The sequence below is a fragment of the Capricornis sumatraensis genome, chromosome 3 (assembly GCF_032405125.1).
Source record: "Capricornis sumatraensis isolate serow.1 chromosome 3, serow.2, whole genome shotgun sequence".
Classification (NCBI taxonomy): Eukaryota; Metazoa; Chordata; class Mammalia; order Artiodactyla; family Bovidae; genus Capricornis; species Capricornis sumatraensis.
The window spans coordinates 152,208,926-152,228,579 of record NC_091071.1 but is presented as its reverse complement, the minus strand read 5'-3'; positions in this window follow the sequence as shown (position 1 = coordinate 152,228,579).

Below are 19,654 nucleotides of genomic sequence, written 5' to 3'. Positions count from 1 at the left end.
GGTATTCCCATCCCTTTAAGAGTTTTCTACAGTTTGTTGTGATTCACACAATCAAAGGCTTTAGCGTAGTCAGTGAAGCAGAACTAGATGCTTTTCTGGAATTCTCTTGCTTTTTCGATGATCCAGCAGATGTTGGCAATTTGATCTCTGGTTCCTCTGCCTTTTCTAAATCCAGTTTGAACATCTGGAAGTTCTTGGATCATGTACTGTGGAAGCCTCACTTGGAGAATTTTAAGAATTCTTTTGTTAGCATGTGAAATGAATGCAATTGTGTGGTAGTTTGAACATTCTTTGCCATTGCCCTTCTTTGGGATTGGAATGAAAATTGACCCTTTCCAGTCCTGTAGCCACTGCTGAGTTTTCCAAATTTGCTGGCATATTGAGTGAGGCACTTTCACAGCATCATCTTTCAGGATTTGAAATAGCTCAACTGGAATTCCATCACCTCCACTAGCTTTGTTTGTAGTGATGCTTCCTAAGACCCACTTGACTTCACATTCCAAGATGTCTTGCTCTGGGTGGGTGATCACACCATCATGGTTATCTGGGTCATGAAGATCTCTTTTGTATAGTTCTTCTGTGTATTCTTGCCACCTCTTCTTAATATCTTCTGCTTCTCTTAGGTCCATACCATTTCTGTCCTTTATTGTGCCCATCTTTGCATGAAATGTTCCCTTGGGGGGCAACTAAACCCATGTGTTACAACTGAGACCTGACACAGCCAAATAAATGAATAAATAAATAAATAAATAAATGTTCCCTTGGTATCTCTAATTTTCTTAAAGAGACCTCTAGTCTTTTCCACTCTATTGTTTTCCTCTATTTGTTTACATTGTTCACGGAAGGCTTTCTTATCTCTCCTTGCTATTCTTTGGAACTCTGCATTCAAATGGTTATATCTTTCCTTTTCTACTTTGCCTTTTACTTCTCTTCTTTTCTCAGCTGTTTGTAAGGCCTCCTCAGATAACCATTTTGCCTTTTTTCATTTCATTTTCTTTGGGATTTTTTGTTTGTTTGTTTGTTTTGGTTTTAATTTATTTTGTATTGAAGGATAATTGCTTTACAGAATTTTGTGGTTTTCTGTCAAACCTCAACATGAATCAGCCATAGGTATACATATACCCCCTCCCTTTTGTAACTCCCTCCCATCTTCCTCCCCGTCCCACCCCTCTAGGTTGATACAGAGCCCCTGTTTGAGTTTCCTGAGCCATACAGCAAATTCCCTTGGGCTATCTATTTTGCATATGGTAATATGTTTCCATGTTACTCTTGCAGCCTCCTGTACAATGTTACAAACCTTCATCCACAGTTCTTCAGGCATTGCATCAGATCTAATCCCTCGAATCTATTTATCTCTGCCCATCAGAATCATAGAATATTTAAAACACTGATCATTTTTAATGTGGTGATGGCATAGGAAAATGGGCACAAATATAAACTTTCAGGACAATCAGAAATCAATACAAGATGATGAAGGACAGTTTGGTAATTTCAATTAAAATCTATTTTATGTTTAGGTTGAACCAAAAAAAATTGCCCATATTCCACTGCCTTTGACCTATAAAAATTTGATATGGTTCAGCCAAATACAGTGTACACACCCTTCAACTTTGCATGTCCACTTCTATGTAGCTACCCTAGAGAAATGCTGGCACTTTGCACAAAGATCCTCTGCTAAGATGCTCAGTGGAGCATACACATGACAGCTGGAGTTTGAGAACAACTTAAGCACCCACCAATAGAAGAATGAGAAAATATACCATGAGGATCCCTACTGGGAAATACTATGTAGCAGGTAAAAAGGTAGATCTTTTCAACAAATAAATTGCAATGAGAGAGAGAAATGGAGGGGGAACCTACAGTGTAAGAGACTGAAGAGATATAGGCTCTTAATTGGATCCTGGTTTAAATAAATGATTTTCAAACTAGATAAATCCTGTTATCAAGGAATTGTTGATTTTTTACCATTGTAACAATGGTACTGTGTTTATATTTTTAATACCCCTTCTCTTTTAGAGATACATAATGAAATATTTATGGTTGGAATGCTATAACTGGGATTTGCTTTAAAATAATAAAGGAGAAGAAAGTAAGTGGTATTAGATTTTCCAGATTGAGTGAGCTGAGAATTGTTGAGTGGGTAGTGGGTACATATTCATCATATTATTCTGTCTACTTTTGCATGTATTTAAATTTTTCCACAATAAAACGTTAAAAATAAAGTATCATCTCCCAAATGAAAAACACAAGTTCTATACAAAGATATAGTTGTATGCATACTATCAAGGAAAGAACACATTAGTGAACTAGCAAGTTGCAGTATGATATTCCATTATAATGCATATTACATTATGATGCCAGTTAATTAAGAAACAAAAGCCTGAAACCATATACACACATCCATGTAAATGTATCTTTTAAAGTTCAGAAGGTTATACTGTAGACTAAACTTAATAGTAGTTAATCCTAAGGAAGAAGCTGGGATTGGAAAGTGGATGGGTGGTAATGGTTGAAGAGAATTTCCCTTTTTCTCTGTTCTTTATATTTTCACAAGAATATATTAATGTGCTACTTGTGTGATTCTAAACAATATTAAGCATCATTAACCCAAAATTTTGCTATGGCATTTGGGAAGTCCTCAAGTTGTTTCCAGCAGTGGAGGTGCTGTGAGTGGGGGCCCGTGACAGTATATTGGTTCATTTCTTGTTTGTGAGTCCCCAGCATCCAAGGGAGTATAGAGAGAGAAGAAACTGCCTTTTTACTAGGCACCCCCAAAATGCCAGACACAATCACATCCATCATGTCCACCATCCTCATCATAACTGTGGACCAACCGTCATAGCCCAAAGGTCAGGGACTTTCCCAAGTCTAGGCCTGATACCAAAGTCCATGTTCCTTCTGCCACAACATGTTGCAGAGTTCTTCTTCTTCTGTTCAGGGCTTCCTCCTGGGGTGAGCAGAGCAGGGACACCCTGGGGGTGACAAGTGAAAGGGAAAAGAAGAGCTGCCGCCTGTGCCAGGGAAGGGGAGGCCGAGGAGCCTGAAGAAGCAGGAGGGTACGGGAGGGATGGAGATGATGGCCATGGCTGTTGGTGGCCTGGCCAGGTGGCCGAACAGCACTGCAGCCACAAGGACAGTCCCAGCGCTCCTGCTGGTGCTGTGAGGCTGGAGATACAGCGCGTGATGGCAAACACGCTGGGGGTGAAGGGGGTGGGGGGAGGAGTCTCTCTCTCACCAGCCCATCTGGGCACCTCTGAGGCCGGAGCGTGGAGGATGCAGCCGAGATGGTGCTGGTGGAGGCAGAGCTGCAGAGAGCAAGGTGCAGTGGTGAGTGCAGGTGATGGTGCGAGGGGATTTTTCAGCAGAGGAGACGGTCCCCCCAGGGAGAGGGGGAAGGGAAGGAAAGAGGCAGAGACTGAATAAAAAATCAGTGCCAAGCCCTTAAGAGCACCAGGCAAGCAGCCCGGTGTAGACTAAAATGTTAATAGTTCCTACTAAGGAAGAAGCTGGGACTGGAAAGTGGATGGGTGGTAATGGAAGGGGAGAATGTCCTCAACATCTCCAACTCTCTGTAGAAACTTCATAAATAAGAGTATCAAGCCAATTCCTCAAACCGGTCGTTTTCCCAGGCCTTCCCCAGTGCGGTTGTTCCTCTGCTTAGAACATCCCCCACCTCCACCCTCAGGGGGGCTCCTCATCCTTCAGGCTCAGCTAAAATGCCACCCCCTCCGAGAAGCCATCCCTTCCACCCTAAGGAGGTGTCACTCCCCACCTCTCTTCCTCCTTCCTAGTCGTTGCTTAGAGCAGGGATCACATTTTGTAATTATTTATTCCATTGCCCACTTACAATTACCATCCCAGTGCACCTTCAGCTGCGTGTTGAGGAAGAGGGGTGCACAGATCGAGTTGGTTTCGTTTGTCACCATCTCCCCAGCACCCAGTCAGGCACAAAGTTGGTGCTCAGTAATTGAAGGGTAGATGGATGAAGAAAGAAGAAAGGGATGGAGGGAGGGAGTTAGGATAATTCACTTCAGTTCTCTGCTACCCAAGGACTAAGGGGTTCCTGGCAGGTAAAGAAAACTTCCTTGAACATGCCTTCCTGTACCATCTATTCCAAAACAAGCTTCTCACCTTGGCAACCTGGGCCATAACCCCACACCAAGCCAATTCTTCACCGGTTTTATCTGCACCCAGTCCCTCCCCTCCATCATTCAGGAGAGCGAAGCACTGACTAGAAATTGCACGTTGCATTTTGCATAGAAATAATATGTGCCTCTAAAATATTATTCAGTTGTCAGAGAGCTGCTAGACTACCTCCTAAGCAGGCTGCTTGGAGTATTTATAACTGCCAAAACAAGTCATTTCAAAAATAAATGTGGTATTTTTAGATCAAAGTTGTTGATAACCTGTTCTGTTAAGTCACAGACTGGGCTGCTCAAATCAGAGCTGGGTCTCCCATCACCCCTGGGTGCCAGGGGTCATTGTCAGTCCCTGGATGCACAGCCGATGGGGTGGCGGGACCTGGCCTGGCCGCACCCCCCGAGCTTGTACACACGAACGCACGGGTGCCCGTGGAAGCCTGGCTTTGGGAAGCCTGGCCCACCCTCTGCTCCCTTCCCTCCTGCTGTTTTCATCCTTCCTCTGTGGGTGGCCAAAATCAAAGAATAAAAGAGAAAGAGCAGAAGTAAAAATGGAAAACACAAGGGGAAAAAAGTGGCACAGGAGGGGCGCCCAAATACTACCAGCCGAAGTGCTGAGATGGAAAAGGAAAAGGCAAGAGGCAGAGGGGAGGGCAGCCCAGGCAGACGGACGGCTCCTCCACTACAGAAGCGTGAGTGCCGAGAGGACGCTGTGGGAACCCCTGGATCTGCAGCCTGTTCACCCGAGATGGAGGTTTCTGGGAAGGAAAGCAAGAACACAGGGAGCCTGTCTTCAGTTTTCTACAGCTTTTAACCAACATTTCTTCTCCTGCTGCTGCTGTGATGAAGATCCTTGGGAAGCAAGAGTCATGAAGAGAGTGTGAGGAAATGACGGCAGGAGACAGATCCAGGCTTCAACCCTGGCTGTGCCCCCTGCTAGCTGTGTGCCCCGGGGCAAGTTACTTAACCTTTCTGGGTCTCAGTTTCCCCAACTATGAAATAAGGAAAACAATAGTACCTGCTATCCAGGAAGGTTGGTAGAAATAAACACACTGATATTTATAGAGTGCCTGCCACACAGTAATAATAAGTGGAGACTCGTGTGTTTGTTAACGCTTCCTCCTCCTGTCCCCAGTCCTTCTCTCCTATACGGCTACGTGTGTGCTCAGTTGCTAAGTCATGTCTGACTCTTGGCGACCCCATGGACTGTAACCCGCCAGGCACCTATGTCCATGGGGTTTCCCAGTAAGAATACTGGAGTGGGTTGCCACCTCCTCCTCCAGGGGATCTTCCTGACCCAGGGATCGAACCCTAGTCTCTTGTGTCCCCTTCACTGGCAGGCGGGTTCTTTACCATTAGCACCACCTTTTCTTTACCACTGAGCCACCTGGGTATTACACTAAGTGGAATAAGTTAGAGAAAGAGAAATACTGTATGTTATCACTTATATGTGGAATCCAGAAAACAAAGTAAATGAATGAACAAAACAAACAGACTCATAGACACAGAAAACAAACTGGTAGCTTCCAGAGAAGAGATAGAGGAAATGGACAAAATCAGTTCAGTTCAGTTCAGTTGCTCGGTCGTGTCCGACTCTCTGCGACCCCACGAATCGCAGCACGCCAGGCCTCCCTGTCCATCACCAACTCCCGGAGTTCACTCAGACTCACGTCCATCCAGTCCATGATGCCATCCAGCCATCTCATCCTCTGTCGTCCCCTTCTTCTCCTGCCCCCAATCCCTCCCAGCATCAGAGTCTTTTCCAATGAGTCAACTTTTTACATGAGGTAGCCAAAGTACTGGAGCTTCAGCTTTAGCATCAGTCCCTCCAAAGAAATCCCAGTGTTGATCTCCTTCAGAATGGACTGGTTGGATCTCCTTGCAGTCCAAGGGACTCTCAAGAGTCTTCTCCAACACCACAGTTCAAAAGCATCAATTCTTCGGCGCTCAGCTTTCTTCACAGTCCAACTCTCATATCCATACATGACCACAGGAAAAAACATAGCCTTGGCTAGACGGACCTTTGTTGGCAAAGTAATGTCTCTGCTTTTCAATATGCTATCGGTTGGTCATAACTTTTCTTCCAAGGAGTAAGCGTCTTTTTAATTTCATGGCTGCAATCACCATCTGCAGTGATTTTGGAGCCCAAAAAAATAAAGTCTGCCACTGTTTCCACTGTTTCCCCATCTATTTTCCATGAGGTGATGGGACCAGATAGATAAAGGCAATTAAGAGGTACAAGTTTCCAGTTGCAAAATAAACCTCTTGAGGATGTAATGCACACATAGGAATATAGTCAATAATATTGTAACAACTTTGGATGGTGACAGATGGTAACTAAACTTATTGTGGTGGTTATTTTATAAAATATAAAAATATCTAATCATTGTGGTATACACCTGAAACTAAAGAAAAAAGTTAATAAACATTAACTATAGTGGTTGTGTTTTTCAAAAAATGTGACTACAAATTATTAAGCCACAGTGGACAGAGGGAAAGAGCAGGACCAAGACCAGATCCAATGTCTCTTTAGAAACTGCCCTATAACCTTGGCATAGAAATTCCTCAGGACATTTCCTATCTCCATTTGTCCCTAAATGATGATCGTGAGCTCATGGAGTCATTTCCTACAAATAAAAGATGAATCAAGAGCTCCAAAGAAGCCAGCACCTCTGGAGGTGACCTCAGCCTTCATCACTGCAGATGTTAGCCATGGGAATGAAGGCAAGAAACCAACAAAGTCAGAGACAATTGCCCACCATTGCCCATCACTCCATCACAGGTTCAAGACAGGACTAACTATCAAGCACGCCAGGTTTGGAGATAAGGGAGAGCTCCCAAGGGAGCAAGCAGTTTGCTCATTGACCCAGGGAATGAGACACAAGGGGCGAGGGCAGATTGAGGAAAAGAAAAAAATGTGGTTGGCAATCCTTGCATTTCCAAGACACTCACAGCATCGCACTACAAAACCATTCAGGGTTGTCCTACAAGGACTGGCCTTTGAAGAGGAAACCCACTCAAATGTCAACAGGGAAACGCCTTAAGGTATACTCCTTTCGGTTGTCATATTTTAGCAGCCACTCAAGTGTATTTACATGAGCTCCCTGGAGTCAAGCATATGAGGCTTTTAGGTGATTCAGCATCTCAGCTCTGAAAGGTACTGCACAGCTCCCCTTCCATGGGAGTCACAGAAGCTTCATTGATCTGCGGCAGGCAAAGGTGTCTTAAGTTCAAACGCTGAGGCAATTTGCATGGTAATTTACACTGCAACCCTTTGTCCCCCTGTCATCCTGAAAAAGCCCTTCCAAAAGTTGAGGGAAAGCAGCTTGAATGTGTACAGCCTGCTTGACACACTGATTTCACCCCTCCTCCTACCAGACAGAAGGGGAGGGGACAGAGGGTATGGGTTTTATTGTGGTGGCTGGCATTCTTTGACATTGTTCAGTGGAGAAGCTGGAAGAAAGATAGGATAAATTCACCATTTGGCTACATTGTCAGAAAACCTACTATCAGACACCATTTGTGATTAGCTGAAAGTTAACCTTCCAAGTAGTGGGGGAAAAAATATTTCTTTCATTGGTATAATGCTCTTTACTTTTCAAAATATATTTCCATTTATTGTCTCTGGTGGGGAAAAGAAAATTTTATATCCAAAGTGTTATGGAATGAATGTTTGTGCTCTCCCACCCCATCCTTGGACTGCAAGGAGATCAAATCAATCAATCCTAAAGGAAATCAATCTTGAATATTCATTAGAAGGACTGATGCTGAAGTTCAACACTTTTGACACCTGATGCAAAGAGCCGATTCATTGGAAAAGACCCTGATGCTGGGAAAGATTGAAGGCAGGAGGAGCAAGGGGGTGACAGAGGATGAGATGGTTGGATGTCATCACCGACTCAATGGACATGAGTTTGAGCAAATTCTGGGAGACAGTGAAGAACAAGGAAGCCTGGTGGGCTGCAGACAATGGGTTCTCAAAGAGTCAGGTAAGATTTAGCAACTGAACAACAACAACCCACCCCACCCAAACTTCACATGTTGAAGCCCTAACCCCAAAAGTTATCGTATTTAGAGGCGGAGCCTTTGAGAGGCAATTAGGTTTAAATGAGGTTATGAGAGTGGGGTCCTCATGATGGGATTATTGACTTTAGAAGAAGAGACCAGAGGTCTCCCTCCTCCTCTCTCTCTTCCCCTCTCCCTTTCTCTCTCCCTCTCCTTCTCTCTCACCCTCCACCACTTGAGGACCCAGCAAGAAGACAGCCATCTGCAAGCCAAGAAGAGAGCCCTCATCAAGAACTTGACCTTGCTGCCACCCTGATCTTGCACTTCCAGACAGTAGAACTGCAAGAAATATAAGTTTGTAGTTTAAGCCTCCCAGTCTGTGACAGTTCAAAAGCTCACTAGTCCCAAACTCATCAACTGATTTTTAAAAATCAAATTGACTTATTTAGACCAACTAAGCAGGTGTTTAGCCATTCAGAGCCTGCTTGCTTTGCACACCCAACATTTGCAAGCCATAGTTAAGACCCCCACCTACTGCTGCCCTTTGGGGCCTCTGACTCAAGTCAGGCTGCTGTGCAACATTATCTAGACACCTAAACCCCCTTCCAATCCCCCTCTCCTCTGGGAGCTCCCTTGTACCCCCACCTTTCTGAATTGTGACTCTCCCATTGCACAGCCTCCAGACAGTCTCATGCTGGGAGGGACTTCCCCCACGTGCAAACCTGTTGAAGCATCACCCAAATGAAGTCTGAGTGTGCTACTGCCACCTTGTGGTCATATCTTTTTCCTTGATCAGCCCCAAATCCCACAAACTCACTACAACCAGGATCTAAAGAAGTGAAGTCAGTACAGGTACAACCTAAACCCACAGTGATATGAGTCTGGGAAGCCGTGACTTCTCAGAGTTCAACAGCAGTGGCCACAGGCTCAGAAAACCATAACACAGCCAGATCCTCACCAGTAACTGGACCATGGGAAGCTGCAACCTCCTTCAAGAGGGAACCGGTCAATACCAGGCTGGCCTTCTGGACTCCAGCCAAGTAGAGGACTGGGCAAGGAGGGAAAGCAAAGAAGAGGTTATGCATCATGGTTGGGGGGAAAGTGGGTTCACACTCTTCCTCAGAGGGACAGTAGCTTCAGCCAAGGCTGGGGCAGAGCAGAAGCCTGAGTTTTGTCTCATTGACAGATACTTCTGCACTTCAGGGACCAGGTGAGTCTTTTGGAGGACAGAACGTTGCTGCTGATGCTGCTGTTGCTGCTTCCAGTAGTGGTGTTGATGACACTGGTGGTGATGGTGACGATGATGACAATGATGGTGATGATAATGATGATAGTGATCTTAATGGTGATAATGGTAGTGGTGGTTGATAACGGTGATGATAATGACAATGGTGGTGATGGTGAAGATGATGACAATGATGGTGATGGTGGTGATGGTGGTGATAATGATGATGATAGTGATCTTAATGGTGATAATGGTGATGGTGACGGTGATGATAATGACAATGGTGTTGGTGGTGACAATGACGGTCATAGCGATCTTGATGATAATGGTGGTGGTGATGATGGTGATGGTGATAACAATAATGATGACGATCTTGATGATGACAGTCATGGTAAGCATTGCAATGGCAATAATGTGATGGTCATGATAATCACCATCATAAAGGTAATGATAATGTTAGCTAACGTGTATTAAGCACTTATTAATCCTCAAAAACTTTATTTGGTTGTTTTCCCCTCATTTCACATGTGAGAAAACGAGTCTCAGAAAGGTTAAGAAACTTGTCCAAAGAAATGCTGGAATTGGAGCTCAATCCCAAGCAGCACTCCCAGTCCCATGCCCTTGTTCCATACTATCAGAGAAAGACAGTGACTCCATGACTGAAAAGGCAAAATTTGCTCCATGTCCCATTTTGAAAGTTTCCAAAACCACACAGTCCCCTAGGGAAGAAAAAGAAACATCGAGCAAGCAACATACAAAGATGCTTCTAATATCAAAGAATCTGAAAGCTCAGAAGCTCTGCCTCCACGATCCCTGAACATCTGGGTGCAAAACGCAAACCTCAGCCACCTGTGCAGATATGCAGGTTCTTGGAAGACAGAGCTGCTGCTTCTACACTGTGAGAAACACCCCTAGGAGGCTGTATAAAGAACATGGCATCACGACATATCAAAGAAGAGCACTAGGAATTAATCCGCACCAGAGGAACAAGCTAAAAACATGCATTTTGAAAAGACACACACAGCCGGTGACAGCATCAACCAACCTGTCAGAAGTACAAGCAGATAGAAAACTCTAGCTTTTCATTAATGGCAGGGTACTTTGTCTTACTTTCAACTGCCTCCAAAAACAACCTGCTCAAGGTGGGTGGCAAGCTCCACTTCATACCTGTGGGAACCTGTCACAAAAGACACTCACAGCTTCATGGAGCAGCCCGCAATTAGAGCCAGGGAAGAATGCAAAGGCCGGCACTGCTGCTCGGAGGTATGAGTCTCTCTCTACGATCTAGAAAGATAAAGTGAAAGACCCCTTTCTAAGATGCCCTGTGAAATAACACCAAGTTGACATAAACCTGCTATGTACTTTAAAACACAGTTCTAGTCTCTCCATCATCATCAGTCATTCCGCATGTCCATCTTGACTCTTCAACTAAATTAGAAGCTCCCTGAAGCCAGAGGTTCCACAATCCATTGCTCTAACTTCCCCCCACAGTTGCAAGGGTAATACAGCATGGCTACCACTTGTTATAACAATGACAATCCATCTTGTGTCTACACAGGAGGCCCCTTGATTTACCTAGGGCTAAAGATTATCATTACTGAGTCAATCTATTGGTTCCATATTGGTGAGCCGATAACTGTAAGCTGGATCATAATTTCCCTCAGGGACAGTCTCATGACTGGAAGTTCTGATGCTAATCAAGAATTCAGCAACAAATCAATCATAAATATAATGACAATCATTTACAGAGAATCCGCAGTTTAAACGAGGGTAAAATTATTCTCCAGTAGAGAACTTCAGAGTTTACAAGGATCTGATGGGTACTTTAGTCAATTCCTTTCAATCCACACAAGCAGAAGCTGAGGCTCTAGGAAGATAAACTACCCACAGTCACCAAGGAGTGAGTGCAGAGCTTGGACTTGATCTCTGGCCTGTGGGGTTCTTTCCACAATACACCCCTTCACACCTTTCGCAATTTCATTGGCATAAATATATCATCTTCATTCTGGAGAAGGAAATGGGAGCCCACTCCAGCATTCTTGCCTGAAGAATCCCATGGACAGAGGAGCCTGGCAGGCTAAGTCCATAGCATCACAGAGTCGGACACAGCTGAGCAACTAACACACACACACCACATCGCCGTCATCTTCATTCATTTTAAGGGAGGTATCAAAGCACCCATCTCAAAAGTCCAGCTGTGCTGTACCAGAATTCCCCAAGGTGGTTTTCCTCATATCCATCCACCCTCTGGGTTACCCCCAGTGTTGCAGAAACAAGTGTGTCCCATGTTCTGGGAATACCGCACCCACCTTTGGGGTTGCAGCCACTTCCTGCAGTTGGGAATCTCTGAGTCATAACATCTTTCAGCTCATTCAACTCTCCCAACACTTTTTAAATGAGATCTCAGTAGCAAACGCTCTCTGGATTACTTAGCTTGTTTCATTTTCGTGAGCAGGCTCTGACTGGTGGAAGTACCATATGACAAAAGTGCCCCCACAACCTTGAGAAGCTCTGGGTCAGTCGAAGTCAGGGAGTTCCCTTCCCTGCAGGCCTTCTCAGAGACTTGAATAGGTTAATGGGCATTGTGAATCTCCAGAAAGGGATGCAGCGCCACCGTTTTCCAAATATTTTTTGTCCAGGGGCCCTCGTTTTACAGCAACTTGTGGACCTAGAGCTCATGGAATTGCAAGAAACATGGTCATAGTTGAAATCCTCTCTGGTTATCATGTTAGCTCTCATCAGCACTAAATTTGTGATTAATAACAGCTTTATCTCTATATTTAGAATAGCATTTGGGAGTTGATTTTGATGACGAGGGGAGTTAAAACTGATAGCATGTGTTTGTTTTCTAAATCAGTTTCCTACCTTTCCTCTGGGCATTGAAAGGCATCCAGAATGAAGTGTAAAAGTCATGTAAGTGAAAAAGTCATTCTCAAAAGCAGCCATGAGTGAAGGGCCTGAAGGAGGTAAGGGCTGGGTTTCCTTCCAGTTCTCACCGTTAGGAGTCTTAACTGTGGGTCTGCATAAAGCAGGCTTCTTATAACTCATTCCAATTCTCCTCCCGCCCAGCCCATCAATGCTCCCTCCCTCACCCAGAGGACAGAAGAGGGACAGGATACCAAGGACAAGCTTGAAGGAGGAACAGAACACCATCGCAGAAGGCCCCGCAACAGAATAAGGGTTAAGTAATCTACTCCCCTCTTGATGAATTCTCATACAGCCATTAAAAAGTATAATTGCAATGACTTTGCAGCAACATGGAAAAAATGCTTATGATATAATTAATGCTAAGTGGAAAAATGCAGAACACCAAATGATCGCTACACTATGATTACGACTATTTCAATTATATCTTCATGGGGACAAAAACCAGAAGGGAGCATGGAAAAAAATAAAAATAGTTTAATTTGTTGAGGACGACGGTGGTATCATGGGTGAATTTTTCTCTCTCTTTATATTTGGCTAAAGATCCTGTAACATTGAGCAAATTTTGAAAAACTAAAAGAAAAAAAGACTTAAGAATGTTATGGAAGTGGCGAGGCTAGGCAGTCATTCTTGTTTGCCTGAGGATGAGAAAGTAGGATCGCTACAGGATAGAAATCATCGACCTGGTTTTTATATCAAAATGCAACTTGTTTTCTTGCTACTTAAAAAACAGAGCCTCATGCTTCTAGGCAATTAACCAGGCCCTGCCTGGGAAAGCCAAGCTTTATGTTACTAATAATTCGGGGTCGTCATCTAAAGGGTGAATCCATCCTCCCTAATTGGGCCTTGAAGGTCACTAAGGCAGGAAAACGACATGAAAAGAACAGAGCTTTCTGCTGGGTGTGGGTGGGGTCTGAGAGAACTGGGGAGAAAGATGAGCAGGAAGGACCTGGACTGGGGCCCATTCTCCCACGGTCACACACCCGAAGGTTGTCTAAGAGGGCTTTCGTGGGGAGGTGCCAAGGGAAAGCCCGCCCCAGCCGTGGCCCAGGGGACCTCACCTGCTGACCACCCCAGGTGTTGGGGGACACCTGCACACCTGCCCTCAGAGTGCCCACCTCTGCTGGTCCAGTGGGGCCTGGGTCCTGCCTGGGCCCTGGGTCCTCCTGTGGACCAGAAAGCCAGCAGGGGGCTCCTCGGGCCACACTGAACATGGAGACCATTAGGGTCTGGGCAAAAGGCAGCACAGGCTAGGTGAGGTATGGGAAGAATGAGGGTTGTGGCACTTCTGGTTGGGGAGGCCAGATGATCTTGTGACAGTGAGCAGGGCTCTGCTAACTACAATCTGGAGAACAAAAGCTCCTGGAGAAAGGCAGCCAGGAATCCATCCTGGGGAGTGGGAGCGTAGGGTGCTCCAAGCCAGGCAGAGTGAGGGGAAAGAAAAGGAAGAAGAGCTTGTCCCAGCTCAGTGGGAGCCTGCCAAGAGGACAGGGGCTAGGAGAAAAAAATTGCATGACTGCCAGCAGAGCACGAACAGGAGAGACTCTGGCACCGTGGGCGTCAAGGAGAGAAGCTGAGGGATGGGCCAAGCCCAGTACCTGGCTTCTGACCGTTCTCTGAACAGTATGCCCTTGTGCCCACCCACTGCCTGCAGCAGAGGCACTGTTCAGATGCTAAACTTGGTCCAAAGCGAGGATGCCAGGTCTCAGATACCTGTGGGTGTGCTGCATACTTGTCAGGTACCCCCAGAGGCTGAGCAACCGGCAGCATCTGAGTTCAAGAAAAGGAGTCATGAACACGGTCCACAAAGCATGTGGTATGTTGAATAATGGCCTCCCAAAGGTGTCCTCCTCCTACTCCCCGGAATCTGTGAATACGCCACCTTTCTCTGCCAGGGGGGCTTCACGGAAGTGATTAAAGTAATGCACACTGAAATGGGGAGATCTTCCCGGGTTATCTGGTGGAGCCAATGTCATCGCAGGTGTCCTTATAAGAATGAGACACAAGGGTCAGAGTCAGAGGAGACGTGACAACAGAAGTCAAGTGATATGGCTGCAAGCCAAGGACTATGGGCAACCCCGGAAACCAGAAAAGGCAAGGAAACAAGTTGTCCCATAGAACCTTCCCCTATGCCCGAAGGAATGAAGCCCCACCAGTGTATCGCTTTTAGCCCAGCAAAACTGACTTTGGACTTCTGACCTGCAGACATGTAAGATAATAAATTTGTGTTGAGTCACTTTGTTTGTGGTTATCTGTTAGCAGCAATACGGGGGAAGTAAAAGTCTGAGAGAGGCAGCAAGTAAAAATCTTTAAACTCCACCTGCTGCTGCTCCTGGAAGTGGAGGGATGGGAGACCCTTGCTAATGTTACATAACGATGCACACATAGTGAGAGGAGAAAGACGTCCAGGAAGCGCTTGGGACTCAAAAGGCATTGAGTGCTTATTATGCATCAGATCTTGCATCATATGCCCGATGCATCCTACCTCATTTAGTTCTCAGAACATCTCCGTGATGCAGGAACAGTTGCTATCACCATTTTTACAGATGTGGAAACTGAGGCTCAGGGAGGTGAGGTTATGTACCCAAGCAAGGGAACTGGGATCTGAACCTGAGCAGCCTGATTCCAGAGCCTGAGCTCAGAGGCCCTGTACTATACTGTGTCATAAATATAAAAGGACACGGACTCAACTGCCCCTCACCACACACACACGGGAGCAGGTGGCCCAGGGAGATTGAGAGCAGAGGATGTGACCTTGTGCAGAGAGCTGCCCTCCTGAATGAACTACCTTCACAAGTTGATATGGCAACAAGTGGGCACAGAAAAAACTGGCTTTCTAGAACCACAAGCCATGAACTTTGGACAACCGAGGCGAGATTTTCTCTGGACTTTGAAGACTAACCCTGATATCTAAATGCCCAAGGACATAAGGGATTGATTGACTAACTCATGGTTCATCAGTACAATAAAATACTAGGCAGCTTTTTGAAACAATGATATAGATGATGCTAGGTCTGTATTTATCGACATGAAGAGACATTCCTAATACAAAAGCAAGTCATGAAACAGTATACACAGCAAAAACCTACAGACGCACGCACAGAGAAAGATGCAGGGAGGGAGTCAGAGAGTCTAAAATGCACATACAAAAAGCATTAACACTGATTATCTCTGAGGCGTAAGATTACAGGTGATTTGCTTTTTTCTTCTGATTTGTTTGCGTTTTTTATACATTTTCCACAATAAAAAGAAATTGCCAGGATAATGTTTAAAGGGGGCAAACTGAACTTCAGTCATGACAAGCAAGGACATGCAATGATTAAAGTGTTATGAAGTATCTTCTCCCTAGCAGACCAAGTACTAGTAAATTTACACAAACCTAATCCTCACTACCATCCAGTGGGGTAAGGACTGCAGCCCCTGTTGTTTAAGATTCTGTTTTTAATTGAGGCTCAGAGAGATTAAGTAATTTGCCCCCAAAGCCACCCCAACTGAAAGCATTAGTCTGGGATTTAATTCAGATTGGCCGAGTTCCACGACATTCTCCAGGACATAACTCTGTGATATGTTAGCTCCAGTATCCCAGGCATTCCAGGCAAGCAGGTATGCACAAGGAATCAACATGGACCAGAGGAAGATGATGGTTAAAAAAAAAAAAAATGAAGAAGATGGGAAGGACAAAACTGTATTATCCCCACTGCTCCAGGGTGAGGGTTCTCCCGTTCCCAGGAGCAGGATCTCAACCTCGGCACTGCTGATGTTTGTGTACTATCAATCTTTGTTGGAGGAGGAGCAGGGAGTGATCTGTGCATTGCAGGATGGTTAAGAGCATCCCTTATGAAATGCAGTAATACCCTCACAGTAGTAATGACAAAAATGTCCCCAGACTTGCCAAGCATCCTCAGATCACGCTTGGTTGAGAACCACTGCCCTAGAAAATTCCTATCACCATGATGACATGAGGGTGGTCCTGGAACATTGTTGGTTATTTACTGTACATATTCACACTTCAGCCAACCATATGGTTCACTCCCCTCATCTTTTCTCCTCAACTAAGCTTTTCGTCCTTCTATATTCCAAGATAAATGGTTCCTTAAGACATCATTAAAGACAAATGTCCTAACTGGTGAGCCCCAAGTGACATTTGTGGCTATTACCCTGATCTCCTGAAAGAATAGAAAGTTAAGTTGCACCCCTTCAAGAAAGGGCCCACAATGGGCCATCTGCCACACTGGGGTGGGGAGGAGGGGTGCTCATCCACACCCGCACATTCCCTGAATTAAAGGTTAAGGGAAGCTGTTTTTTTCTTGTAAATACGAAGTCATGCAGTCATTACAAGCTTGCTTGGAGATAATCAGGGCTGACACTTGCTGTACATGCAGGGTTTATTGGAGACCACCCACAAAGTCGACTCAATGCAAAATGACACTGCTAAGTAATCTAATCCCAAAATGTAGATTTCATTCCAACAAATTGCACACAAGTGGTCTCCTGCTGGTTTAACTGTTGCCTGGAAAGGCAAGCCCAACTGCATCAGTGGCAAGTGTGTTAGCACAAAGCAACCAGACCATAAAGAGAACGCAAATGCCATGTCTGGGACCACAAACCTTGAATGTCCCGGAAAGAGAGGAACTCCTTTAATGTTGAATTAAAATATGATCAGAAGATGGGGTTGAATATACCACCTTGGTCCAAACCCATTTTCAAAGACCACAAAGAGGATAAAAAGGTGAAGAAAATAGGTATTTTTCCTTTTGTATCAAAGACTCCTGCTACCTGGTTCCTGCAGGGCCATACTTTCTAGGATGGACAAAAATTTGAGAGAATCAGCACCCAGACTTTATCCCCACTCAGTAAGTGTGTATCTCCAGCTCCAAAACACATAGTTTCCAACCTCCAACAGAAAGAACATTTAGCCTACCTCACACCCCTTTGAAAATCAAGTACATAGTAAAGACTTGGTAAGAACTAAGATATATTTTAAGTCTCAGAGGGTAAACTTTGACCATGAGTTCAGTATGAGCCAACAATTTTCCAAGGTTGCCCAAAAGGCACTGTCTTGTTTACTCACTAAGTTGTGTTGGACTCTCTGGGACCCCGTGAGCCTGCCAAGCTCCCCTGTCCATGTGATTTCCCAAGCAAGAATACTGGAGTGGGTTGCCATTTTCTTCTCCAGGGAATCTTCCAGACCCAGGGATCAAACCCACATCTCCTGCCTCAGCAGGGGGATTCTTTACCATTGAGGCATCAGGGAAGCCTGGTACTGTCTTGCTGCTGCTAAGTCGCTTCAGTAGTGTCCAACTCTGTGTGACCCCATAGACAGCAGCCTACCAGGCTCCCCCATCCCTGGGGTTCTCCAGGCAAGAATATTGGAGTGGGTTGCCATCTTCGGGTGGATTAATAAAGCTTATTGCTCAGGTGAAAGGAGATGGCTGTCTTAGAGTCAGGTGATCTGACCACATGTGGAGAACAGGCTTTCTCAGATGGATATTTTGGTCCCTTGGCATCTAACTCCTTAGGTAGTAGCGCACTTCAGTGTGGGATCATCTTTGAGTAAAATCTGACCCAGGTGCTTGGTGAGGGAGGGGCCGCTGACTCTCATCCTCACCAACTCTTCTCTCTGAAGGCAGGAACCACGTCTCATCTCCCTTCTGTCCCCCCCACCCCGGTGGCTCTGAAATCTGTACGAAGCTCCTCGAGGATACTCAGCAAACGTCTGGTGGGTTTTCAGAGAATCCTGGCTGTGACTATGTCTCTACATTAAGAAACCAAGTAGGAAAATAAAAATGTATGCCATTTAGATCCGTGATTTTCAAACGCCGGGTCATAACACATTACTCATTTGTTAAGTCAATTTAGTAAGTCTGGAACCGGAAATATCTTTATATTAAAGAGATTATATCTTTATATTAAAGAAAATAAAGAGAAATATTCAAGGTGCATGTCCCCTGCTTTGTAGAACTCCATTAGCAAACCCTGCAATCCACCTCTGGACTGTACCCCTCAGCTGAACGTGGCTCGAGGAAATCATACAACCAACACTCACAGTCTTCACATAATTCATCTTCATGACCTCTTCTGGGTCCTCCTGCCGCCTGGCCATCACATTTCTTTTCCTTGTCCACTCACTTGGCACCCTTCTGGAGATGACATCCTCTCTCCTCAGCCTCCAGCACCTCCTCTCCCATCTCTGCTCTCACCTGCTAACCTTGCTCCCTACCTCACTTAGAAAGTTGAAGCTCTCAGAAAAGAACTGCCACAGTCGCACACCTCCGCTTCTACCCACCCACAGGCATCTGCTCCATAGACAATGCTTCCCACCCCTTTTCTATAGATGGACTTTGTCCCTGCAGAAGACCAGCCTCTCCACCTGTACTATGGATTCCACTCAAGGATATGGTGCTAACAACCCTCCCCCCTCTCTCCCAAGTTAGCAAAAGTTTCCTTCTCTACTGGACTATTTCTGCTGGCATGTTATTTCTCCCATCTTTAAAAAACAAATAAATATTATAAAATTTGAAAACCTTTCCTCACTCTTATTTTCCCTCCAATTAACAAAACTCCTTGTAAGAGCTGTCAGTACTCCTTTGCCAAATCCCTCCTTCTTTCTCTTGTCCACTCCTTCTAACCCAACGATGACTCCATTACTCCACTGAAAGTGCTCTTGTCAAAGTCACCAGGACATCCCCATGGCTGAATCAAATCCCCAGTGCTCAGTGCTTGTCCGGCATAACACTGAACATGGCTGCTCCCTTCTTCCTCCTTAGAACACTTGACTCAATTGGTTTCCAGGGCATCACATCTTGCAGTTTCCCTCCTACTCATCGCCATTCCTTTTCATTTTCCTCCACCAGCTCCTCTTGGTCTCCAAAAATTTCTCTTGATAAAAGGCCCAGGGCTCAACTCTTCTCCATATGCCCCACTGCCCTGGTGATCTCGTTCCATCCCAGTGGATCTCAATCCCCCACTGACAATTCCCCAGGTTTTTTTCTTCAGCTAGAACCTGTCTTGGAACTCCAGACTCATGGACCCAAATGCCTACCCATCCAATCCATTTGGGTGTCTAACAGACACAACCAACACTGATATCCTGATACACTCCCACCTCAAAATCGATTCTTCCATAAAATCTTTCCCATTCCAGTAACTGGGAAACTCAGTCCTTCTAGTTGTTCAGACCAGAAACCTCTGAGGCATCCTTGACTCCCTTTCTTTCACACTATAACTCTTGTTGTTGTTGTTGCTGTTGTTGCTGTTCAGTAGCTAAGTTGTGTCTGACTTTTCGCAACCCCATGGACTGCAGCGTGCCAGCTTCCCTGTCTTTCACTATCTCCTGGAGCTTGCTCAGACTATGTCCATT